This window comes from Giraffa tippelskirchi, chromosome 12, assembly GCF_054371585.1.
Source record: "Giraffa tippelskirchi isolate mGirTip1 chromosome 12, T2T-mGirTip1v1.2.pri, whole genome shotgun sequence".
In the NCBI taxonomy this organism is placed as follows: domain Eukaryota; kingdom Metazoa; phylum Chordata; class Mammalia; order Artiodactyla; family Giraffidae; genus Giraffa; species Giraffa tippelskirchi.
In genome coordinates this window covers 145,686,651-145,713,245 of record NC_137286.1, presented here as the reverse complement: position 1 = coordinate 145,713,245, position 26,595 = coordinate 145,686,651, and the positions used below count along the sequence as shown (strand labels likewise).

General features: G+C 42.3%; 1 long non-coding RNA gene across 3 annotated transcripts in view; it reads right to left on the bottom strand.

Moving 5' to 3' along the window:
* LOC145529807 (uncharacterized) overlaps nucleotides 1–26,595 on the bottom strand; it is a 373,203-nt gene that overhangs the window by 66,788 nt on the left and 279,820 nt on the right. For 2 of the 3 annotated variants that reach the window (XR_014071364.1, XR_014071363.1), the window contains exon 1: nucleotides 5,093–6,246. The exons of the other annotated variant lie outside the window; for it this stretch is intronic. This is a non-coding gene — a long non-coding RNA (uncharacterized LOC145529807). Of the gene's footprint in view, nucleotides 1–5,092; nucleotides 6,247–26,595 lie in introns of those variants that run through there. 3 annotated transcript variants of the gene reach the window in all.

The window sequence follows — 26,595 nt, the reverse complement described above, 5'->3', positions numbered from 1 at the left end:
TCTTTGGAGCTCTTACAGAAACTGTGATATTCCCAGCATCCCAATAAAGGTTCTCATCCTAATGGGCTGAGCCACTTTTAGCCAAGAGCCTGGTCCTCTTTATGGGCCACATGGGTTTGCAATTCTGGTTAAAATCCTGTAAGAGTGACAAGTGCTGTTCACTTTTTGTATTCCTTGTGGGAGGGAACACAAAATTAGCATGCCACTCTTTGAATACAATCTGGTGTTTACATAAGAAAATTAGAAATCGCATTTAATGGAGCTTTTCCATCAAAACTTGGTCGGTGTTCTCTTATCGGAACGAAATGGGCTCCTGTGAGTAAATGGTTTTCTATCTTTATCCCGTTAATGAGGTCATCTTCCTGCTTCTTTCTACTTAAAAATAATTTTGAAAGAATAGATTTGTTCAGAAAGATCAGTATTATCTCTTCTCTAAATGTTTGGTAGAATTCTCCTGTGAAGCCATCTGGTCATGCACTTTTGTTTGTTGGGAATTTTTTAACCACAGATTCAATTTCACTACTGGTAACTGGTCTGTTCGATTTTCTATTTCTTTCTGGCCCAGTCTTAGGAGGTGACATCTTTCAAAGAATTTATCCATTTCTTCTAGATTGTCCATTTTATTGGCATAGAGTTGCTGGTAGTGATCTCTTACATTCCTTCGTATTTCTGCGGTATTGGTTGTAACTTTTCCTTTTTCATGTCTCATTTTATTGATCTGAGCCATTCCCTGCCTCCACCTTTTTTGTTGTTGTTGTTCAAATGTGTAGGACTAACAGTTTATTATGTTGGAGAACGTGGCTGAAATGTTCAGCCATCAGGTGATCAGCCGTTATTTTTCAGGACTCATGGAGGACACTGTAAAGCTGTAGAGGACTTGCAAAGGGCAAACGCAGTGTCTAGATTTAAAAATGGGATGAACGATGCCCTTGGAACCCACAGGCGTCAGCTTATTTTCCTTACCTGGAAAAACCCGAACAAATCATCCAAAATCAATTTGTGAGCGCAGAGGAGAGCGAGTGGCGCTAGATAATAACTCACAGCTCGTCTGAAGCAAAACGCTGTCAAAGTTTTATAATTTCTTCCTACGCTCGTGAGAGCCTGGTAAATTAGGAGGCAGCAATGGCATCATATCTCTTCACTAATAAAGTTTATTGTCCCTTGTAACAGTCTCGTATCATCTGAGTAAATATGAACTAGAACTAGAGGTCAAATACAGTAACACGGGCACACACACAATGGTGGCATTTCACCAAAATATTCATTAATGAATAATTACATCCCAATTTGATAGCTTAATAAAGTGAGATTTTGTGAGATGTCCCTGGGGATCTAGGACTGTGTTATATTTTCACCTTTACCACATAAAAAGACTGTACTCTTGTTAAATGAACCAACAGTAATCTAAGAGGTAAAGTTATCACTTTTAGCAATAGTATTAGAAGTCAAAATAACATTGAAATAATAGAGTGTAGTTTAGCAGAGTAAGGGAAGTTACAAGCATATTTTTCTTGTGGAACAGCAAGACAGGAAATCTACAGAGAAAGGACTATGAGGGAATTTCCAAGCATATACGAAAAAGAAAAAAATCTATGATGTGAATTGAAATACACATAGGTAATTATTCAATAACAAAAATTGGTTATAGAAAAAGATTTTGGAGAAAGAGGCATTTTTAAATGATAAAATTCATGATTTTACATTTAAAAATAATTATTCAATAAAAGAGGCTTCCAACAAAATTCTGTAGGATTGAGTACAAGAGTGCCTGATTCATTAGAAATTCAGCATCCAACTGTGAGGCCTTTAGGGGTGGAAAGGAGGACTTACTCATCTTATTCATCCCCTCACCATGCTGGGGATGGTGGGTTCTTTTCCCAGTAGGAACTGGATGGAAATGACTGGGTTGGAATCAAGGCCTCCTTGCTTACAGTGTACATATGAGCCATGCTTCTGCAAAGATGCTACTCCCAAACTGCTATGTGTCCTCGGCTAGTCAGGTGCTGAAGTTGAGAGGAACTATTTTGACAAAGTGATTTCACATCCATTGAATCCAAGGATTAAAAAAGTTGAGGCTTTCCTACATTAAGCATGAGCTAGAATCAAGATTGCTGGGAGAAATATCAATAACCTCAGATATGCAGATGGCACCCACCTTATGGCAGAGAGTGAAGAACTAAAGAGCCTCTTGATGGAAATGAAAGAGGAGAGTGAAAAAGTTGGCTTAAAACTCAACATTCAGAAAACTAAGATCATGGCATTTGGTCCCATCACTTCATGGCAAATAGATGGGTAAACAATGGAAACAGTGAGAGACTTTATTTTCTTGGGCTCCAAAATCACTGCAGATGGTGACTGCAGCCATGAAATTAAAAGACGCTTACTCCTTGGAAGAAAAGTTATGACCAACCTGGACAGCATATTAAAAAGCAGAGACATTACTTTGCCAACAAAGGTCTGTCTAGTCAAAGCTATGGTTTTTCCAGTAGTCATGTATGGATGTGAGAGTTGGACTATAAAGAAAGCTGAGTGCTGAAGAATTGGTGCTTTTGAACTGTGGTGTTGGAAAAGACTCTTGAGAGTCCCTTGGACTGCAAGGAGATCCAACCAGTCCATCCTAAAGGAAATCAGTCCTGAATATTCATTGGAAGGACTGATGCTGAAGCTGAAACTCCAATACTGTGGCCACCTGATGCAAAGAAATGACTCATTTGAAAAGACCCTGATGCTGGGAAAGATTGAAGGTAGGAGGAGAAGGGGACAACAGAGGATGAGATGGTTGGATGGCATCACCGACTCAATGGACATGAGTTTGAGTAAGCTCCAGGAGTTGGTGATGGACAGGGAAGCCTGGCGTGCTGCAGTCCATGGGGTCACAAAGAGTTGGACACAACTGAGCAACTGAACTGAACTCACATTGTTGGTGGTGGGAATGTTAATTGGAGCAGCTACTATGGAAAACAGTATGGAGGTTTCTTGAAATTAAAAATAGAATTGCCATATGATCTTGCAGTCCCAATCTTGGGCATATATCCAGACAAAACTATAATTCAAAAAGATACGTACACTCCAATGTTTGTTACAGCACCATCCACAATAGCCAAGACATGGAGGTAACCTAAATGCCCATCAACAGATGGATAAAGAAGATGTGGCATATATATGAAAAGTGAAAGTTAATCGCTCCGTTGTTGACTCTTTGGATCCCACGGGCTATACCTGCCTGTCTCCTCTGTTGGTGGAATTCTCCAGGCAGGAATACTGGAGTGAGTTGCCATTTCCTTCTCCAGGGGATCTTCCCTACCCAGAGATTGAATTTGGGTCTCCTGCATTTATATATATATATAATGGAGCATGACTCAGTCATAAAAAATAACAAAATAATGCCTTTTAGAGCAACATGGATAAAGATTATCATACTATGTGAAGGAAGTCAGACAGAGAAAAACAAATATCACATGATATCACTTATATGTGGAATTTAAAATACGACACAAATGAACTTATTTATAAAACAGAAACAGACTTACAGACATAACGGACAGACTTGTGGTTGCCAAGGAAAAGAGAGGCTGGGGAGGACTGGGTTGGGAGTTTGGGGTTAGCAGATGCCAACTATTACATATAGAACGGATAAACAGTAAGGTCCTACTGCACAGCACAGGGAACTATATTCAGTATCCTGTGGTAAACAGTAATGGAAAAGAATATGAAAAGGAATATATATGTGTGTGTGTATATAGATTCACATATATTATACATATAATATATATGTAATTGAATCACTTTTCTGTACAACAGAAACTAACATAACATTTTAAACAACTATACTTCAATAAAATAAATTAAAAAAAAATTGAGGCTTGTATTTTGTACACCTTTTCTTTTCTGTTCATTTCTTAGCACTTCATTTGTATTTTACAAATACACAGTTTTTCAATGAGATGGAAATTTTAAAATCTGGCTTCTCACAACAGGTAGTTTGACAGAAAAATGATACAGAGCACACAGAAAAAGGAAAAATTAAATTCTTTCATTATCTTAATACCAGATTGGTTTATTTAAGACCATTTCCAGAAAACAGATTGCAATATCTGGAAAAATATCAAAGAGATTTAGAGTTATGAATATGGTTCACATATTCACATAAGTAATAAGACCAATCAGTGAATTATAAATCAGTGGTCGTAAAAATGGTCTCTTTGGCTATCTTTCTCCTTTGTGATATAATCTTTCTAATTCTTCGTGGTCATTTTAAAGTGACTTCTCTTCCAGAACACTTAAAGCAAGTGTATTTATTTTAGTGTCAATGATCATGCTAATAATGACTTTCCAAATCTCCTTCTATAGAGATTATTAAGCTATTCAGCAATTCTGGTCCTGACATTGTTTACCTCTAAGGTCAGTGCAGAATCAGTTGCTAGGTGCGATCGGTGATCAAAAGCCCTAAGTCCACACAGACTGTCTCTTCACTTCCCCTTATCTGTGTCCCCATCACTCCGTTGCAGGGCACAGTTAGAAGAGGCTGACAGAGGACTTGGAGCGATCCCTCACACTTATTTCTCTAGGTTTAGGCCTGATTAGTATCCTCTTTTATCTATCAAAGGGGACTTTTGATCAAAATTCACATCCTCTACACAGCACTTTACAATAATACATAATGGATGGTTTTCCACAGGCTAAAAACAATGAAAAGAATTATGAAGGAGAAGGAAAAGAAAAAAAAAAAGAATTGCAGAGGTCAATAGCCTGATATGTAGAAGTTCATCTCATCTTACACTCTGTCCTTTAACATCCTCAGGGAATGACAAGGGGACGAATTAACAATTAGTGGCTTAATATGATGGGGCTTTCCTGGTGGCTCAGATGGTAAAGAATCCGCCTGCAATTCAGGAGGCCTGGGTGGGATCCCTGGGTCAGGAAGATCCCCTGGAGAAGGGAATGGCAACCCACACCAGTATTCTTGCCTGGAGATTTCCATGGACAGAGGAGCCTGGTGGGCTGCAGTCCATGGGGTTGCAGAGTCAGACACACGAAAGAATTTACATGAAAATAAAGTTCCTGATGCTAATTGAAATATGCAGGCACTTACCGACCTCAGTGAACCACATGGGTGACTGAGCATTTGTCAGTCAGCCCCATGTATGGCACCGTTTTTAGACGCCCTTCTCCTCTGACAGGATCACTCTTGAAGGGCTTCTCAGTGGCTGCCCACAGAGCGGTCGTGTAGGTCTCAGGAGGCAAGAGGCCGGGTTGTTAGCGTTCTGTCGCTCAGTCGTGTCCGATTCTTTGCGACCCCACGGACTGCAGCACACCAGGCTTCACCACTTCTGGTGTTTTCTCAAAACTAGGTCCATTGAGTCAATGACGCAAGAAGCCAGGATCTCACTTCATAAAGGCTTGACTCCTGCCCAAGTCTTTCAGAGGGCGTTCTTCAGTTCCTCCTTAAAGGCTCGTGACCGGAAGACTCACCCAACTCTTCAGCCCAGCATTCAGGGACCCTGGGGTTCGACAACCGTAACATCCACGCCACTCCCCCCAGTCCACCCAGAAGCCCGGAATCTGCTCTCCCTCCAACCTCCTCAATGCTGGACTCTTACACCATCACCAGCCTTGCTGGGCGGGGCCAGGACGAGTCAACGAGCCTTCTATGTGCTCCTGTGACTTTGTTTATGTGGTCCCGAGACATATTTCACTTCGTGCTCCGACCTCCATGACCCCCAGCAGACTCACTCCTTCCCAGCCTGGAACAGTGCCCCTAGGTAGTCACAAGGCCTGGCACACAGCCAGTGCCCAGGGGTGCTGACCAGGGTAGTTTCTGAGCAGAGTCTCCGCTCTGGACCCACTCACGTCGGGTGGAGTCGGCGAGGAGGGCTCTGAGTCCCTTTCTCATCCTTTCACGCTTACGAAAACATGGCGTCACTGCTCATCCGTCGTCTCCAGCGAAGAGTCACTAAACTCTCTCTCTGTGATCCTCTGTGATTTCTGTTTGCTGTCACCCTCTCAGAGACCACCTCCCTTCTAGAGTTTCCCTCGACTTCTCGCTAGATCGTCCCTCCTGCATCTTCGTCCTCTTCCCGGTCCTGTCCAGAAGCTATATCCCTCATAGCATCCCCCAGAAGCTGTGTTCAAAGCCTCAGCACCAAAGAATGCAGCAATGAGGTGGGTGGTCTTCCCTCCTATCACCTCCTATACCCTCTCCTTCACTCCTGATGTAATATTTCCTGCTCAAACGTCCTGAAATCCTGCCACGCCATTGTCATCACCAGAGCGCCTGGTTGGCTCTCCCGTCGTTGAAGTCTTCGTCATAAGGGTGCCCATGTCACTCTACACCCTGACCTGATTTGGAAATGGGGTCTCTGTGGATGTAATTAGTCATGTTAAGATGAGGTCCTATTGCAGGAAGGTGAGTCCCTAAACCAGTATGGCTGGTGTCTATGTAAGACATGGAGAGAAGCATCCATGTGAAAACACAGAGTGCCTGATGAGGACAGAGCAGAGATTGGAGTGATGCAGCTGCAAGTCAAGGGGGGCCGGGAATGGACAGTCATCCATCACTAGAAGCTAGGAAGGAGCGAGGAAGCGTTATACTCAGGAGAAATCAGAGCTGCTAACACCTTGATTTGAATTGTCAGCTTCCAGAAGGTCACAGATACATTCCCGTTGTTTTAACCACCCTCCTCCCACACTGTGTCTGACAGCAGCCCTCGGAAACCAAGGCACAAGCCTATACTCTCAGGAAACTGTATCTCCTCGTCTTGATAGTTTCCCACATGCTGAACAGCTGTCAGAGACCCTCTAAAGAAGACACAGAGAAGGGTCGTTTGTAGTCATCAGTCCACAGATTTAAATTCAGAAACATTAAACTCAAGGGTCAAACCATTCTATGTCTGGTATCGAACCATGTGATTTAGGATAATATGTCAACTACAAATGGAATGATATTCATCACATTGCTTTATTTGAGATTCAACCCAATATATAGTGAGTTATTGATTAGATTTCCCCTCAAGTGTCAGTAAAGAAATGGAATTGAGCCACAAGTATTTCACATCAAGAAAGCATCATTTCAGAAAGAGCCTCCAAAACAAAATACATGATAAAAATCTAGAGTTGGTCCCCCAAGACAAAGTGCTTTTGATTTGTTTTAACTGTTAAATGTTGTCCACATAATCCTTATGTATGCTCAGTCACGTCCGGCTCTGCGATCCCATGGACTGTAGCCCGCCAGGCTCCTCTGTCCATGGGGCTTCCTGGGCAGGAATACTGGAGTGGGTTGCCATTTCCTTCTCCAGGGGACCCTCCCGACCCAGGGATTGAATCCACGTCTCATGTATCTCCTGTATTGGCAGGTGGGCTCTTCACCACTGTGCTACCTGGGAACTCACATAATCCTTAGGCAGCATTATTTTTCCCCCACAAAAAATTTCTAGTATTGGGCCCTGTTCTATTCCAGTTCATCACCAAGGCTAAAATCACAGTCCATTTATGAGAGGACGATTTCAAGGATGACTTCATGTGCAGCAGAGACACCCACACAACTGACCTGGAATAGTCTCCAAAGCTGTTGCAATAGCTGTCTTTGAACTTCACCAAAAAACCTCAAGATTTCCTGTCCCCCCAAAATAAAGAAAATCACAGCTTGGCCTCTGAATCCTATAATTAGTCAGTTTTCATACTTAACCTTTTCTTTTTCATTTGTAGTTCCTCTTTCTAGCAAAATTTCAATCTTTAAAATTCTAATCTTCTAAAGCATTTGATGGTAAAATGGTTTCTGACCCAGACAAAGGTATTCACACGAGAGACATTCAGTGAGCTCCTACTGTGTACAAAACATTGTCGTCTCCGTGGTTCTAGAGAGAAAAGCAAAATGAGTACTATCCCTTATTTTATCAAAGTTCACCAGTTATACAGATATATATATTGATAACTGGAGAAGGAAATGGCAACACACTCCAGTATTCTTGCCTGGGAAATCCCATGGACAGAGGAGGCTGGCGGGCTACAGTCTATGGAGTTGGAAAGAGTCAGACATGACTGAGGACGCCTAGGTATATTGATAAATACATGTTGATTGATATATCAACCCAAATTAACTAAAAGTCGGCTTCTGCCCCAGCCATAGACCCACCCCTGAGATTCCTTCAAGCTGTTCATACAGGGATTAATACTCCCTCTGGAACCATTAAATGGGTAGCTATCAACCACCTGCATCAATCACTCCTAAGGCAGGTGCACGTTCAGCATTGCTTTGTGTGGGCTTCCCTGGTGGCTCAGGCGGTAAAAATCTGCCTGCAGTGCAAGAGACCTGGGTTCAGTCTCTGGGTCGAGAAGATCCCCTGGAGAGGGAAATGGCAACTTACTCCAGTATTCTTGTCTGGAGAATTTCAAGGACAGAGGAGCCTAGCGGGCTACACTGCAGGGTTGCAAAAGAGTCAGGCACGACTGAGCAACTAGCACTTTCACTCTGTGGATGGAGGCAACATCCATGAAAAGAGGGCATGGATGGCCCACTCCTCTGCCCGCCTCTCCCCGGGTTACCGGATAGCATCGTCAAGCCCTGGTTTGAGTTAGAATTCAAATCACTAACCTCTGCTATTTCTCCCTGCACGTGGCCCCTTTGTGTCTGCCTGGGTGAGGAGCAGAGGCAGGAGGAGGAGAAAATAGGGAAATGCAATAAAAGGTGAAAGGAGAAAAGTAGGTAAGAGACAATGTGTAAAAAGCGTTACACGCCAAATGAGAGCATGTGTGAGTATGTGCTCAGTTGCGTCTGACTCTTTGTGACCCCATGGTCTGTAGCCCGCCAAGCTCTCCTGTTCATGGAATGTTCAAGGCAAGAATATTGGAGTGGGTCTCCGTTCCCTTCTGCAAGGAATCTTTCCTACCCGGGGATCGAATCTGAGTCTCTTGCTTCTCTTGCATTGGCAGGTGGATTCTTTACCACCCTGCCACATGGGAAGCCCATGCCAACTGAGATGAAATAATTTAATTAGGTCTTCCTTTTAAAACAATTGTTCATGCACCCCAAAGTTCATTGCAGCACTTTTTATTATAGCCAGGACATGGAAGCAGCCTAAAGGTCCATCAACAGAGGAATGGATAATGAAGATGTGGTACACATACACAATGGAATACTACTCTGCCATAAAAAAGAATGAAATAACACCATTTGCAGCAATGTGGATGGGCCTAGAGATTGTCATACTTGGTAAAGTAAGTCAGACCAAGAAAGACAAATATTGTATGATATCACTTACATGTGGAATCTAAAAAAAAGCACACAAATGAACATATTTACAAAACAGAAGTAGACTCATGGACATAAAAAACAAACTTATGGTTACCAGAGGATTGGAGGGGGTGGATAAATTGGGAGATTGATATGGACATATACCCACTACTGTATATAAAATAGATAGCTAATAATAACCTGCTGTAGAGTGGAGGGAACTCTACTCAATACTCTGTAATGGCCTTTGTGGGAAAAGGTTCTAAAGAGTACTGGATACACACACACACACACACACACACATATGTATGTGTAGTTGATTCATTTTGCTGTACATCTGAAACTAAAACGTTATAAATCAACTATACTCCAAAAAAAATTATTTAAAAATTGCTGAAATCTAAGATACTGCTAACATTCTGATACCTGCCCCCATTTCTGGGGCAGAATGTCCTAGGTATCAAATTTTGTCAATTATTTATTTGCTATATAAATTAAAGTATGATCAATATTATTCCCATGATAATACTTTCTAAATTTTGAGTAGTATATTAATTTTTTTAAGAAAAGCAAGCAAACTTCTAATGACTGTCCAGTGTTAACCAATTATTTTCATTATAAAGTTACTATGGTAGGTTGAAAAATGTACATCCTGTCTCTCTGCTACCAGCACCACCACCAAAGACAGTCACCTTCTGTTTCCTGGAACCTGTACATGTTACCTTATATGACAAAAAAGGGAGATGGTGATTTGATTTGAAGATGTAATTAAATTGAGGGTTTGAGATGGAGATAAGTATTCCAGATTAGTGAGCCCTAAGTGCAACCACAGTGTCCTTATAGGAAGGAGGTACAGGGAGATTTGACACATGCAGAAGGCAATGTGAAGACAGAGAACAGAGAAACTTGAAGATGTGACCACAAGCCAAAGAATACTGGCAGCCAGCAACAGCTGAAAGAGAGGTAAGGACCAGATTCTCCCTGGAGTCTCTGGAGAGAGGGTGGCCTGGTGCTGTGTTGCTTTGGGCCCAGGGATAGTTAAAAAAGGCTGAGTGCTGAAGAGTTGATGCTTTCAAATTGTGATGCTGGAGAAGACTCCTGAGAGTCCCTTGGAAGCAAGGAGATCAAACCAGCCAATCCTAAAGGAAATCAACCCTGAATATTCATTGGAAGGGCTGATGCTAAAGCTCCAATACTTTGGCCACCTGATGTGAAGAGCCAGCTCCTTGGAAAAGACCCTGATGCTGGGAAATATTGAGGGCAGGAGGAGAAGGGAGTGACAGAGGATGAGATGGTTGGATGGTATCATCAACTATGAGTCTGAGCAAACTCTGGGAGATAGTGATGGACAGGGAAGCCTGGTGTGCTGCAGTCCATGGGGTCACAGAGTCGGATATGACTGAGCAACTGAACAACAAGACTTTAAAAATAGAAGAAAATAGAGGATATATGTCATTGTTGTTGAGCAGCTTCTATCAATTAAAGCTCATACACATACAAAACACTAAAGATGGATAAAGTTTGCCTAATTAAAATTAGAAATTCAAACAAACTGCTATCAACTCAACACAAATAGAATGAAAACAAACTATAGACTGGAAGAGAATATTTGTAATCTATGTAACACATATACCCATGCATGCGTGTGTGCTCAGCTCGGTAGTGTCAGAGTCTGTGATCCCATGGACTGTAGCTCAACATACTTCTTTGTCCATGGGATTTCCCAGGCAAGAATACTGGAGTGGGTTGTCATTTCCTCCTCCAGGGGATCTTCCCAACCCAAGGATCGAACCCAAGTCTCCTGTGTCTCCTGCATTGGCAGGTGAATTCTTTACCACTGAGTTACCTGGGAAGTCCAACACATATGCCTATAAAAGATTAGAATATAAATAGATTATGCTACAAATTAATGAAACAAGTGGACAACTCAATGAAGGAGTGCACAAAAATTGTGAACATTATGCCATGCAGAGTAAAGAAAATAAGAAGAGCCAGTAAATATATGAATATATTCCTGCAACATTGTTAAGAATAAGGGAAATGCAATTAAACCAGTGATGAAATTAGATTTCAATTCATCAGACTAGAAAAACTATTAATCACTCTGTGTGACAATAAGGATAGAAGGAACTCTGATATAATGTGGTTGTGTGACTTGTACAACCATCTAGACCATGGCATTATACTGGGGAGAGCTGAAGAGGTGTGTTCAGTAAGTGGACAGATTGCAGATTTTCTCTGGATTAGAAGGTCTACCTTATGTGCACAAGGATTTTTGCTGCAGTAGTGTTTGTAGCAGTGAGATAATGAGAAAACTGGAACAAAGTTACTATTCCCCACTAGAGGAATACATAAGTAGATGGTATGGACTGAAAAATTACACGAAACCTAAAAATTGAGAGTTATGTTTTATTTGGTGGAAATTTTTAGGACTTAAGCCCAGGAGGAAGCATCTCAAGTGACCCTGAGAGAACTGCTCCGAGAAGGTGGAGGGCAGAAGGGAGAAGCCAGGTTATACAGAAGTTTTGCAACTTCAGGGCAAGTAGCTGCTGCTGGTGCTAAGTCACTTCAGTCGTGTCCGACCCTGTGCAACCCCATAGACAGCAGCCCACCAGGCTCCTCTCTCCCTGGGATTCTCCAGGCAAGAATACTAGAGTGGGTTGCCATTTCCTTCTCCAATGCATGCGTGCATGCTAAGTCACTTCAGCCGTTTCCAACTCTGTGTGACCCCATAGACGGCAGCCCCACCAGGCTCCTCTGTCCACAGGATTCTCTAGGCAAGAATACTGGAGTGGGCTGCCATTGCCTTCTCAGAAGGGCAAGTAGACTGAACATCAAAAGACTATTGTTAATTAAAGAAAACCAGATAACCCAAGTTAAGGCATTTAGCAGTTTCTTATGTAATGCAAGATGCAAGAGTCTGGGCTGGCTGAAATCACGCCTTTCATATGCACCTCGGCTGTTTATGATCAGTATTCTGTGTTTTCACATCCTGAACTTCCTGTCCTCAGAGCTCACCATAGGGAGTCAGTGCAGTCTGATGGCTGCTAGATGGAAGGCATTCTTCTCCTTCCGGATTTCCCTCAGGGCTGACCAGCCCTCATTGAAGGGCTGCAATCAGTGATGACTACGACATCCTTGTTTACTGATAAAACAGAAAATATTCCATTTCTCAGTGGGTTTTTCAAATATGGGAATCCCATAAGACCATTGATTGAATGAACTGTATTACCATGTGCCAACATATGTTGATGCCAAAAGTAGGGTACAAAAGGGTAAATACAATGATACAGTTTAAGTAAAAATTCAAGAGGGATAATCATATAAATTGCTTATAATGGAAACACAATAGAGGTGCAAACATACATACAGTAAGGACATACAAAACTTTAGCCTCTGGAGAGGATGAGACGGGCGTGGAGGAGGCCCAGGCTGAGTGCTGTCTCTTTTTTTCTCTTTAAAACAGAGGAGAACTCTGAAGCCAGTGCAACAAATGCTTAACATCTGGTAAATCTAGGTGGTCCATACTTGGATATCTGTTATATTATTTTCATTGCTTTTCAGTATGTTTGACTTATTTCCTATAAAAATAAAAATGTTTTAAATAAAAATTGGCAATTTATTTACTGTTCCAGTTACGTGACATTTTTTACATCTTCAAATGGCTGATTTCATTACTTTTATGCCTTTAAAATATTTTAACAACTCTCACACCCAAAAAATGCAGCAATATTTGCTTTATTTCTGCAAACAGTGATGGGGAAGGAGACTGACTGACTGGCTTTGTCCGTGTGAGTGTGTTGCTTATAGGAAAGTCATACCACATAGAAGATTGAGAACTTTTGGCAGAGAGAGCAGAACCCAGGATGGAAAGAAGCAGATGGAAAGGAACGGAGTGAGTGGAGTTATGAAGTCCTAGCAGAGGGAAGGCAAAGTTGAAGATCGGAAAAGAAAACCAGTTTTAATGGCAAGTTCAACGAGATGCAGCATTTAAATCAAGGTAGAGGGAGGTATAATATGCCATCCTGAGATTTTATGTCTGCAAAGAGGTGACCTGAAGATAGGACACTTAGCGCTTGGAAATGGAGAAGATGGTGAGTCCTTTCTGGGACATGCTGGATTTCTTGTGACTTATTTGAAAGCACAGCATGGTTTTCTAATGTGACTGGTCTAGACTACAGCATTCCACTCTGTGGGATTTCAATAGCTTTGTGGCATTCTGCTCTTTGTCAGGAATGTCCAAAACATGCCTATAAATCTCTCATATCATGCATGCTGAAATGGAGGGAAATATTTTGATTTCTTCTATCATCCTTGCTTAAAGTTCCTCCTGCCTTACATACAACTCTTAAAGATAGGAGTATGGAAACATTATTTGGCTTCAGAATTATTTACTCAATAAATATTCATGTCAGACAAAAATCTAGACACTGAGATAGAGTAATAAATTTTGAAAGATTGAAAATATGTGCCTTTATAAAGTTTATAGGCTTCCCAGGTGGCTCAGCAGGAAAGAATTCACCCGCCAATGCAGGACACACAAAAGATGTGGGTTCGATACCTGGATCAGGAAGATCCCCTGGAGGAGGAAATAGCAACCCACTCCAGTATTCTTGCCTGGAGAATCCCATGAACAGAGAAGCCTGATAAACCACAGTCCATGGGGTCGCAAAGGGTCAAGCACGACTGAACATACATGAGTCAGTGCTAGAGTTTGTATATACATAGAAACTCTTCTACCCAGAGTGAAATGGGAAGATCCTGAAGGATCTGACTAAAGGCTAGTAACTTAGGCAGCTGCATTACAAACACACTGCAGGGACAACAACAGAAAGAGGAGACCTACTGGAAAGCCTTTGAAATAGTTCGCAGAAGAGATGATAGTAAATTAGCTCCTGAAATTTGCAACAGAGGAGCTGTATATATACTTGGAATATAGTGTACTAAAAAAATACACAAATAAAATACCAAGTAAATCAGTAAACTAAAGCAAGAAGAGAGAACAGGTATTCAGGAAGTTTCACCATTTTAAATGGAGTTCCCCAGGGAAGGAATCAGAACATAGAATTGAGCAAAGACCTGTGAGATGTAGGAGGGTTTCAGTTCAGCCGCTCAGTCGTGTCCAACTCTTTGTGACCCCATGGACTGCAGCAAGCCAGGCTTCCCTGTCCATCACCAACTCCTGGAATGTGCTCAAACTCAAGTCCATCGAGTTGGTGATGCCATCCAACCATCTCATCCTCTGTCATCCCCTTCTCCTCCCACCTTCAATCTTTCCCAGCACCAGGGTCTTTTCCAATGAGTCAGCTCTTCGCATCAGGTGGCCAAAGTATTGGAGCTTCAGCTTCAGCATCCATCCTTCCAGTGAATATTCAGGACTGATTTCCTTTAGGATGGACTGGTTTGATCTCCTTGCTGTCCAAGGGACTCTCAAGAGTCTTCTCTGACCACCACAGCTCAAAAGCATCAATTCGTAATTGACATAAGAGTGTTTATGTGCAACCAATCAGGAGCAGTCTGCTCCAGGAGGGAAGGACAGCCCATGCAAAGGCCCTGAGGTAGGGCTTCCTCTGAGAGTGGAGGGACAGCAGTGATGCAGAAGTATCTGGAAACAGAGTGAAGGAGAGGGAGGACTTTGATCAAGACACCGTTAGAGGGTGGCTGTCGACGTAACAGTCATTGAGACCACAGGAAAGACTTGGCCTCTGACTCAGGGTGAAATGGGAAGATATTGAAGGATTCGACTAAAGGCACACAACTCAGGCTGCTGGTTTACAAACACACTGCAGAGGCAGCAACAGATGGAGGTGACCTACTGGAAACCTTTGCAATAGTGCATGGAAGAACTGATAGCAAATGAGCCCCTGGAATTTGCAGCAGAGGAGCAGTATTTTGAAGGGAGATTCAAATTTTACTGATGGATTGAATGCAGACTGTGAGTGAAAGAGAAAAATGAAAGGTGAATCCAAGATTTTCCTGACCTGAGCAGCCTAGAGGATGAATTTGCCTTCAGCTGTGATGTGCAAGAAGAAACGGGGAGTGGGAATAAAGACAATCAGGTCCTTACATTCATGATCAGACACCCAAGTGAACATGTGAGTGACAGTTTATCTGATTCTGCTGTTCAAGGAAGACTTGCCAAGTGTGGGTTATTAATATATGGTGCAAAGCATGGCCGCCTAGAACTTCAGCAGGTGGATGTATCATCCTCCAGTTTTGTGGCCAGAATGACCTCCTCATCCTTTCCTGCTGTTGTTCAGAGACTCTCTGGTTTCCCGTGATTATCTCCTGGACAAAAAATCCACGTGCCCTTGTGTAAGGGCAGACACACACACACCCCTTCCTGGAAAGTCATTCTCCAGATGTGTGCGTGTATGCTAAATAGCTCAGTCACGTCTGACTCTTTGTGACCCCGTGGGCTGTCGCCTGCCAGGCTCCTCTGTCCATGAGATTCTCCAGGCAAGAATACTAGAGTGGTTTGCCATGCCTTCCTCCAGGAGATCTTCCTGACCCAGGGATCAAACCTGGGTCTCCTGCATTGCAGGCGGATTCTTTACCACTGAGCCATGAAGGAAGCCCAGCCCAACTCCATTTGTAAGAAAACATTTCTCTAAGTACAAAAGGTGAGACCTGCCATGCCACTCAGTGTACATTTTAAGAAAGAGGACACTTAGAGTATGTATTGGTGTGAAACAAGGCTCCCCAGCTACTCGGGGCTGCTCCATGTCCACATTTGCTGGACTCCAAAACTCTCCAAGCATCTCTTTCCAGAGTAAAGGGTGAGGACCCCAACACAAATTCTTGCTCACACCTCAGACTGCGAAAGTGTTTGCCGTTATACCAACTAAGAAGTCAGAATTCAGCTTTAACCAATTGTGAGCTTTATCCTACATCAAGCAGTCTATTTTAACAACTTCAGGGGGAAAAATACCTCTCAAAACACAACCTAAATATTTTACCCAGTATAATAATTTAAGAGAGCCGCTTGGAGAGCAAGGAGATCAAACCAGTCCATCCTAAAGGAAATCAACCCTGAATATTCATAGGAAGGACTGATGTTGAAGCTGAAGGTCCAATACTTTGGCCACCTGATGTGAAGAGCTGACTCATTGGAAAAGAGCCTGATGCTGAGAAAGACTGAGGGCAGGAGGAGAAGGGGACAACAGAGATGGTTGAATGGCATCAGCGATGCCATGGACATGAACTTGGGCAAATTCCGGGAGGTGGTGAGGGACAGGGAAGCCTGGCTTGCTGCAGTGCATGGGGTTGTGAAGAGTCGAACACGACTTGGTGACTGAACAACAACAACAATAATTTGAAACTGATACAGAGTCTCAAAATAAGATGCTGAGAACATGTTTAGATATGGAAAGAGAACTGCTCTACAATTCACATGCTGAAGTGGACTTGAAGTTTGTTATTCCAAATCTTGTCTGTAAGAGATTTAAAGTTTCAGACTTGAGAATCTGCCTCCCTGAAATTCTCTCCACCTCTTGCTGTTGGACATGTCTGGCTGGTTCCTTCAGTGGGGGCCTCCCATTCCCTTCTTCCTTCCCGCTTTCCTTCTTTCGGAGATGGGGTAGGATCAGCCCTCCATGCTTCTCCATTCTTAGTGATAATTTCAGTTCTTAGGTCTTAATCTCTCTGCCAATGCTCATTCTAACTCCTTCTAAAAAGGTAATGAGTTTAAGGTTTAAATTCTCTACACAATACGGAACTCTGTTATTTGTCTGTATTTTTCTTTCTTTCTTTCTTTCTGGTTTTTCTGTTGAAAATACTTCCATTATCCTCATGTGAGTGGGAGAAATTTGAAAGTATTAAAAGGACTACTTGTTAATACTATTATCAAGCTAACGCTGTCAGAGCTGGTGCATGCTCCTTTTCACTTTAAATGAAGCATTTATGTGCAAAGATATATCAGGGATGGTCACTTTCTTGAAAATGTTCAGAAGCTAATGGTGGAGAGGTAGACATACACCTTAACAAATGCCCCTTTGTCAAAAATATTTTTATAAAAATATGTAATATTTTTTAGAGAAAAATTGAATACAGCTTTCAGAGAAAGTCTCCAGTAATATGAAATATCTGTGCTGAGATTTTTCAGGTAAGTAGGTATCTCTGGCATGGGGACAGGGCATCCAGGCAGATGGAAGGGTCCACATACAGGCAGAGCAGTGGGCGACCTTTGGGAGAAGCTCAGTGACCTAGTAGGGCTGAAGCAGAGTGGGGTTGGGAAGGGAGAGAGGGACAGAATCTAGCTTCCTATCCAGAGAGTGAAGATTTTTGAAGGCTCAACTACACGCCCTGGAGTGTATCCGCCTGACGAAGGGGAGTCTGCGAAGGATTTCTAAATTAAGAAGTAGTATGAGGTCACTCTGACCTGGTACTATAGGAGAAGGGGGGTGCTGTGTGGTGACCATTTGTGCTGTACCAGATCCCCGGCAAGGTTTCCCACAATTTCCTCAGGCCATACAGCTCTGACACTTGATCTTGATTTTTTTTTCTTCCATTATCTCCTCAGGGATAAGCTTTTCAGATAATTACTACCTTTTATTAAAACAAGATAAAATAAAACAAAACACACATTCTATCTTATTTAAATATCCTCTAGAAATGAAAGGATAAAAATTGGTATATCAGTGTCATAACTATCTAGAAAAGAGTTCACTGATTTTAGTGTCAACTGGGGACACACGCTACTTTTTGGTCAGTTCTAGCTTTTCATTCTTCCTTATGGGGCAAAATGATATTTGGCCTAAGAGATTCTCATATCGCCATGACCTCAGGCCAATGGAAAGCATTTGATGGGTGCAGCATGAGTTGAGGAAAAGAGGGAAGGTGGGCAGAGAGTGTGTTTGTCAGATTTCTTCAGAGAAACTGAACTAATAGGATATGTGTCTGCACAGAGAAATAGTTATTTTAAGGAACTGGCTCACAGGAGAATGAGGGCAGGCATGTGATTCTGCAGGCTTGCCTGCAGGCCAGAGACCCCAGAAGACCCACTGTTTCAATCCAAGCTCAAAGGCCATCAGGCTGGAGAATTTCCTTCTGGCTCAGGGGGTGCCAGTCTTTTATTCTAGTTGGGCCTTCAACTGATTGGACAAGGCCCACCCACTTATGGAGAGTAATCTGCTTTACTCAAAGTGGTGGTTTAGTTGCTAATTTGTATTCGACTCATACAAAACCGTGGGCTGTAACCCACCAGGCTCCTCTGTCCACAGAATTTTCCAGGCAAGAATACTGGAGTGGGTTGCCATTTCTTTCTCCAGGGATCTTCCTGACCCAGGGATTGAACCCAGGTCTCTTGCACTGCAGGCAGATTGTTTACCAACTGAGCTACCAAGGAACTCAAAACCCACTGACTTAAATGCTAATCTCATCCACAAACACCCTCACAGAAACATTCAGTATAGTATTTGAGTATATAGCTGGGCCCAGTGGTCAGCCAAGCAGACACATAAAATGAACCACCCCAAAGAAGAACAGGAAGGATAGAGAAGAGGGTAGACAGTGTCTGTAAATCTGTATCCTCTTGTGTCCAGCCTGACAGTGCTGGGCACACACACAAAGCAGGCTTGGTAGGCTAAAATAGGTCATGTGGGACTTCCCTGGCAGTCCAGTGGTTAAGAATCCACCTTCCAATGCAGGGGACATGGGTTCAATCCCTGGTCAGGGAACTAAGATCCCACATAGCACAGGGCAACTAAGCCCACATACTGCAACTAGAGAGCCTGAATGCCATAGTCACAGAGCCCATGCTCTCTTGAGCCCGTGTGCCACAACTAATGTATTTATTTATGGCCAAAGCAGCCATAGATAAGTATGTATAAAATAAAGAATAACATGGAAGCAGACACACTACTGTATGTAAAATAGGTAACAAAGGGGAACTTGCTGTATGACTCAGGGAACTCCAACTGGGACTCTAACAACCAGGGAGGAGGGGCAGGGGCGGGAGGGAGGTTCAAGAGGGCAGGGACATTTGTAAACCTATGGCTGACTCACGTTGATGTACAGCAGAGGCCAACACAGCACTGTGAAGTAATCATCCTTCAATTAAAAATAAATTTATTTTTAAAATAAGAGAAATTGAAGAAGAAGAAACAAATAAGATGACCCATTAATAAAGCATAATGTTATTTTAGTTTCTGAGTTAGCTTGAAGATTGAGATGAAAATAAACTTTCTTCTGACCTGATAGTAGATGCTGTAGAAACTGACTGTTGTTGGGCTAACTTTTCACAGCATATAGAGAAATACTTTCGCGGTAGCTTTTCAGAACACACATACTTTCTGTTAATATGCTATGTTTATGAAAAAAATAAAATATTTCTACTATCTAAACAGATCATGAAAATTGCCATGAAAGGGGTTCAGCTATTACTTCCCTCCAGGCCTTGCTCCAATCTACAGTCATGTACTGGCATGGCCCATGTGGCTTTTAAGCATTTTTTAAGCTATATTTAGAGCTTCTTAGAAGATAAAAAGTTAACCATACATTCCTTTATTTTTATGTCCAAGTTTCCACTCCGTCCCTCTTGCTTACTCTCCCCTTCGAGAAATACCTCCCATCAGAAGCCTGTCGCATGGAAAGCTTTCCTCTCTCCCCTTCAAGGCAGTGAGGGAGACCCGCGTGATTCACTGCACACTACTCTCCTCTCCGCACAGCAGGTTGGCTGACCCAGAAGAACTTGGGTTCTGACCAAAAGGACGAGAGTTCAGGCTTTCATTGTGTGATTTCTACACGCCGGGGACTTCCTGGAACCAAGGCGATGACTTAAAGATGACCCTGATGCCCACGTGTTCACAGAGCCAAGGGGACAGTCCAGAACTATTTCAGAAGAAAACCGGGCAAGTTTCTTGTACCCAGAGGGACACTTGATCAGGATGGGCTGTCTTAAAGCAGCACATGTGGGAGGTGAAAGAGTCTGTTGGCAACAGGATGCTATTTAAGATAAGAAATTTCCGCCCTCCTTTACTTCCGGCAGCCCCTACGCGCTGATCAACGTGATTAGGACCACAGACAGCCTTCAGGAAGATCAATAGTCTGATGTCCTTAACTTGCTTTATATTTTTTTTTTAGTTCAAGAGCAGATTTCACCTTTCCTTGATTCAAGAGTATGTAATGACCAATTAGCAGGAAAGGTGAAGGTGAAATTAAAACTGTGTAAGAGGTTTTCACAATGGCCTAAGGAAAAAGAGCCTGTGAGAACACAGACAACTCCTAGACAGATGAAGAATGAGACACAATTACTTAAATAGCATCTCTTCTAACTGATGAGAAAGGGCATTCTGCCAATTTTTACTTGAGGCTTCAGAGGAAAATGATCTCTCTTGTTCAATATAATCATTTTCAAGATTTCTTGACTATGAAGAAAAGTTTCTGAAAGATTAAAAAAATAGAGCCCTTTTAAAAATACATAAAAAGTGAGTTGATAGCTAAATTGTTTTTAGTGTCCCTTTTGTTTTTCTGGAAATCTGCACTAAGGATGTGAAGGTGAATGACTATATCTACCTACTGGGGAAAAATGCCAAGAAATTTCCATCAAAATCGTGGAATTTTAATTAAAAAATTAAGAGACTATAGACTACCTTGGTTTTCTTATCTTTGGCATCTTCTCATATTTCAGTTTTACTCCTCTAAAGTGGAACTATATGTAAATTACTGAGATTCAGAACATTTTTGATAAATTCACAAAAATCAAATAAAATCATCAAACTCATGACATCTAACCCCATAATAATCGTGGAACCAGCATGAAATGATCCACTTTTTAAAGGCATTTAAAAATGAGTGGCGATGCAACAAGCACATGAGAAGATGCTGAACTTCACTAATTATTAGAGAAATGCAAATCAAAACTACAATGAGGGACCACCTCCCACCGGTCAGAATGGCCATCGTTAAAAAGTCTACAAACAATACATGCTGGAGAGGGTGTGGTGAGAGGGGAGCCCCTTACCCTGTTGATGGGAATGTGAATCGGTACAGCCACTATGGAGACCAGTATGGAGGTTTCTTTAAAAACTGCTCAAAATAGAATGACTGTATGACCCAGAAATCCCACTCCTGGGCACATATCTGGAGAAAACCATAATTCAAAAATGAAATGACAACCCACACCAGTATTCTTGCCTGGAAAGTCCCATGGACAGAGGAGCCTGGTGGGCTACAGTTCATGGGGTTGCAAAGAGTTGGACACAACTGAGCTCACAAGCAGGCAGAAAGATAACATACACCCCAATATTCATTGCAGCACTATTCACAATAGCCAAGACATGGAAAAAACATGAATGTCCATCAAGAGAGGAATGGATAAAGAAGTTGTGGTACATGTACACAATGGAATTTTACTCAGCCGTAACAGGGAATGAAGTTGTGCAATTTGCAGAGACATGGGTGGACATGAAAGTGAAGTAAGTCAGAAAGAGAAAAACAAATATATAATACGGCTTATGTGTGGAATCTATAAAAATGATACAGATGAACTTGTTTACAAAGCAGAAATAGAGACACAGACTTGGAGAAGAGATGTATCAATACAGGGGAGGAAGGAGGGATGAATTGGGAAATTGGAGTTGACATATACAACATAGCACAAGAAACTCTACTCAATGCTCTGTGGTGACCTAAATGGGAAGATGATGCAAAAAAACAAAAAACAAAAAGAGAGAAATGTGTACATGTAGCTAATTCACTTTGCTATACAGCAGAAACTAACACAATATTGTGAAGCAGCTACACTCCGATGAAAGCAAATTTAAAAAATGAGAGGCCTTGTCCCCAGTGCTTTAACGGTGAGCTGCATACAGGGTTTTGCTGGTTGAGCACAGGGCCACGTTCAGAAGAACCTGTGAGTGTTTCTCCATCACTTGGTTTGTCCAGCCAAAGCTAGCCTGGTTTCCTTCACGTTGATTCTGTGGCTTCTTTTGCAGACAGTTTGGGATTGATAGTTACATTATGTTCATTTATCTCTGAATTGTTCAACTGAAGGAAAAATTCTCTCCATTGCATCAAAAGTAGCACTCAGTCTTACTGGCAAAGAGTGACATAAAGTGATGAAGAAATAATTTTTGCCAATTTCAATAGATCCTTGATGCTAATGATCAGATCAACACAATGCGTGCCCTCTCCTTTCCCTCTCTCCCTTTCTCTCTCTCCTTCTCTCTCTCTGTCTCTCTCCCCTCCCACCTTACTCATGCTTCTGAGTGAATATTTGGCTCAGTCTTTAACCTTAACCGAGGGAGAAAACACTACTCAGCTAATAAGTAGCTATTGGTAGCAATTTCCCTGCATGAGAGGGAAAGCTTTCTTAAACCAACAGCGAAGGGGAAAATGTAACTTAGCATTGCAATCACCTGACTTCTGTGATGGTCTCTCTCTGGCATGTCTCCACGTTATCACAAATCCTTCTCTAAATTCATAGCTCAGCTCCCATTTTCTCATCGTCTGTAGCTAATATCCTTGCAGCATCTCAAGGACTCTTCATTCCTTCAATCACTTCCAGGAAGAAAGGAAATTATGGTAAAAAGGAGAGTCTCCTTCAAGGAAACTAATCACTTAGATAGTGAAGAGATTTAAAAGCAAATTTAAAGACTTGGAAAGAAATTTTTAGAAAAGAAATCTTTAGAAATAGGTATTATATCTGTGATGTGGTTTTAAAGTGCTCAAATCGAGTTAAACAAATGGATTAATCAGTGGAGTGCATTAAACAGAAACAACTAACGTGATTTCTAGTCCGAGGGTAAATTAGAAGGGAGAAAAGAGGCATGGCCAAGCTTTATTTGTTTGGAGAATTTCAAACCGAGGGGGGACCAACTGTAAAAATGTCTGCAGTCAGCTGGAACTGCATGTCCACCAGCACAGGGCAGCTGAGATGCATGCAGCCAGCTCTTCTAGGGCATCAAAAGAGAATGAGCCTAATTGCTTTAGCCTTGTCTGGTTCAACAGTAAAGCGCACGGCTGTGTCTTACTGCGTGCAATGGAGAAGAAACGATCTTGTGATGGATTGAAGAATAGCAACTTGATAGGACTTCCCTTTGCAAGCTTCCCTGGGTGGGCAGCATGAAACAGATTCAGCATGGTGCTATAATTCTCACTCGTCAAACAAACAAGAGAAGGTTTTATGGACAGAGCATAAGGAACTTATGTTTTTTCTAAGTCAGGAGTCGAACCCTTTTGGGCAGAAATGAAACACCTAGACGGAAGCCCAGTAGTCAGTATTCTTTTAAATGAAACCTGAGGTGAAGTACTGTCTCATGAGACAAATAGCCCCGTCATAAATGTAAATTTTATTTACACTTATGGTGACAAGAAGATGCGATGGTTGGATAGCATCACCGTCTCAACGGCCATGAGTTTGAGCAAACTCCGGGAGAGAGTGGAGGACAGAGGAGCCTGGTGTGCTGCAGACCATGCTGTTGCAGAGTCAGACACAGATTAGCGATGGAACAGCAACAACAACTGTAAAATTTACTGAACTTATTTTGCTGGAAATTAGTCACTACTACCCCCACTGACCTTTTTCTACTTCATTTTTCTTCCATGATGTTTTTCATAGCTGTAATTGTAGTTGGAATCCATACAGGGTCTGCCTTCTTATGTTGAAGAAGCCCATTTTCTAATATGCTGTCCCTTCATGATTCCCTTCCTAATACAGTGGCCAGTTTTGAAGCGGTAACATGTGACTATGTTATGAATTTGGAGCAGCCGCCTCCATTGAAACCCCGTCATTTTCTCAAACCTGTCACCTTTGGGCACAAAGGGAAAATGCCTTGTGAGCAGTTCTGAATGAGCCCAGAGAGTCAGAAGGAAGAAAGTGTCTCCATTCTCCAGCAATAGGATGCAAGCTGTTCACCAAAAAATAGCATCTCTAAAGCAGAAGGGCCTGGACTGGAGGCTTCAAGGTCTCTGGAGCCCCTCAAATGCAGGGTGAAGTCTGCAATTCATGCGCATTTGCTACAGAATTTTTCATCAGTTTGGTAAACAGCTCAAACAATTGCAAATAACTGTAAGGGGAAACTGATTCAATCTGTTCTACGATTCAACCCCAGACAGAATCTGGGCAAACAGAATGACATGAATACATCACACCATCCTCCATGACATAAATGTATGGTCAGTTGCAGGCAAAGATGATGGGATGGCAAAGCCGCCTGGGATAAATTATGCATGAAAAAAGTTGCCAGAGTCCTATTTCCATTGACTTCCTGAGAGGCACTAGGAACACACTTTGAAAGTGACATATCCTAGAGCTTATGGGAGTTGAGAATTCTAGACTCGTGAACTGAGAGTAGGATGCAGCTGTCATAAAACCCCACAGGAGACGAGAGAAGGGTAGGCAGACGGACGTTTGGACTGCCCCCACAGAGACGATGAGCTGGAAGATACTGGAAATGGGTAGAACCCCTCCTCGGAGATTAATTCTATGTGTTCCAAGAACATATGTTGGCTATAACCCAAACCTTCTCATTCAATCCTATAGGGACTTTCCATTAGTTCTTCAGAAAATCTGAGGCTCGTAAGGAAGAGAGAATTGCTGCAGATCTTGGAAGAACCATGTTAGGCATGTAAAAATCTGACGCAAAAAATGTTTGGAGAAAACCTTTCTTTTCTTGCTGCTGATGCGGAAGGACAAAGAGGAAGAGGAAAGGGAAAGATGAAGGGGAAATACAGCGCCAAGACCCCTTTCTGGGACTGGAATGTCTGAGAGTAAAGCAAGTTTCCTCGAGACCTCGGGTGGCAGTGTGAAGCATTTTCTCCACAGTAAGATCACCCATGAGAAAAGCAGGAGAGTGAAAGCCCTGAGAAAGGAAAAGGTCCAGAATATTCTCTGGGTGACAGATTTCTATGCACAAATTTAAAGTATGATGCTGAGACTTCCCTGGTGGTCCAGTGGTTAAGACTTCACCTTCCAATGTAGGGGGTGAGGGTTCAATTCCAGCTCAGGGAGATAAGATCCCATGAGCTTCCAGGTCAAAAAACCAAAACATAAAAACAGAAGCAACATGTAGGGAATTCAATAAAGATGTCTAAACACCATGTTGACTGCTTGTCACATCACAAAATCTAGTGTGAAAAACAGCCCCAGAACTGCCAACACCTTGACTGTGTCTGACACACGCCCCACTCCAAAGGGGTCACCCAGCTGGCCGTGTTTTACCCCCATGCTCAAAATGTCTCGTGTGTACACCAATGAGTGAAGGTGAAATTTAATATTTTGAGGCAAGGGATATGAGGCAGCAGTATCTGAATATTTAGATGGAAATGATCAGTGTCAGAGCAGCTTGTGAAATGTCAACAGGTTAGTGACATGAAGACAGGGGCTTCCCAGGTGGCGCTGAGTGAGTGAGTGAAGTGAGGGAAGTCGCTCAGTCGTGTCTGACTCTTTGCGACCCCATGGACTGTAACCTACCAGGTGGCGCTAGTGGTAAAGAATCCTCCTGCCAATGCAGGAGTCACAGGAGACACCCGTTCAAGCCCTGGGTTGGGAAGACTTCCTGGAGGAGGAAATGGCAACCCACTCCAGTATGCTTGCCTGGAAAATCTCATGGATAGAGGAGCCTGGCGGGCTACAGTCCTTGGGGTCACAAAGAGTCGGACACCACTTAGTGACTAAACAGCAGCAGCAGCAGACACAACTATAGTACATGTTAGTATGAATTAGTGTGAGGAGCTGGTTGCCTCAGCCCCTTCCAGATAGACAGTGAGAGTTAGAAATGTCTAGCTACAACCTTAATTATTCAGTGGTCTGCACATTCCAGATGCAGCGCCATTTTGAAGATGAGATACTTTTACTTTATAGAAGTTAAATGAAGATTCAGTCTTGGACCTCTCTGATTCCATATTTTCTCTTATCAGCTATGCTATCGGTCTTTAGAATTCATTATTTTTTTGTTTTTTGGTTCCATCAAAGGGTCTAAAATTCTGCCTTAGGCATTGTTACAGAGGTCCTGCAAAATTAAGATGATTCCTTAGGTTAATCTGATATCTGACTTGTCCCTATAATACTGTGTATCTGGAACACAGATACATTAACCGCAGAATGATATTATTTGCATTTTATTAAACTTGAGAAGATGACATTTCTATAAAGTGCTGAAGTACAATGGTGAATAGTTTGGTCTTGTGAAGGTTTTATAATACTCTGGAGGAGGCAGATATGACATCCAGCAGTGCTAAAGATGCAAAGCATATCTCGGAGTTTTGGGGATGGGGAAGACCTACATGTGCTGAAAGATAAACAAGAGAAAAGAAGGAAGAAAAGCAGAGCACAGAAAGCAAGAACAGACCAGGCCAACGTCTTGGAAACACTTAGGAAATTCTAATAGAGGAGTTCGGGATTTCCCTGGTGGCTCAGATGGTAA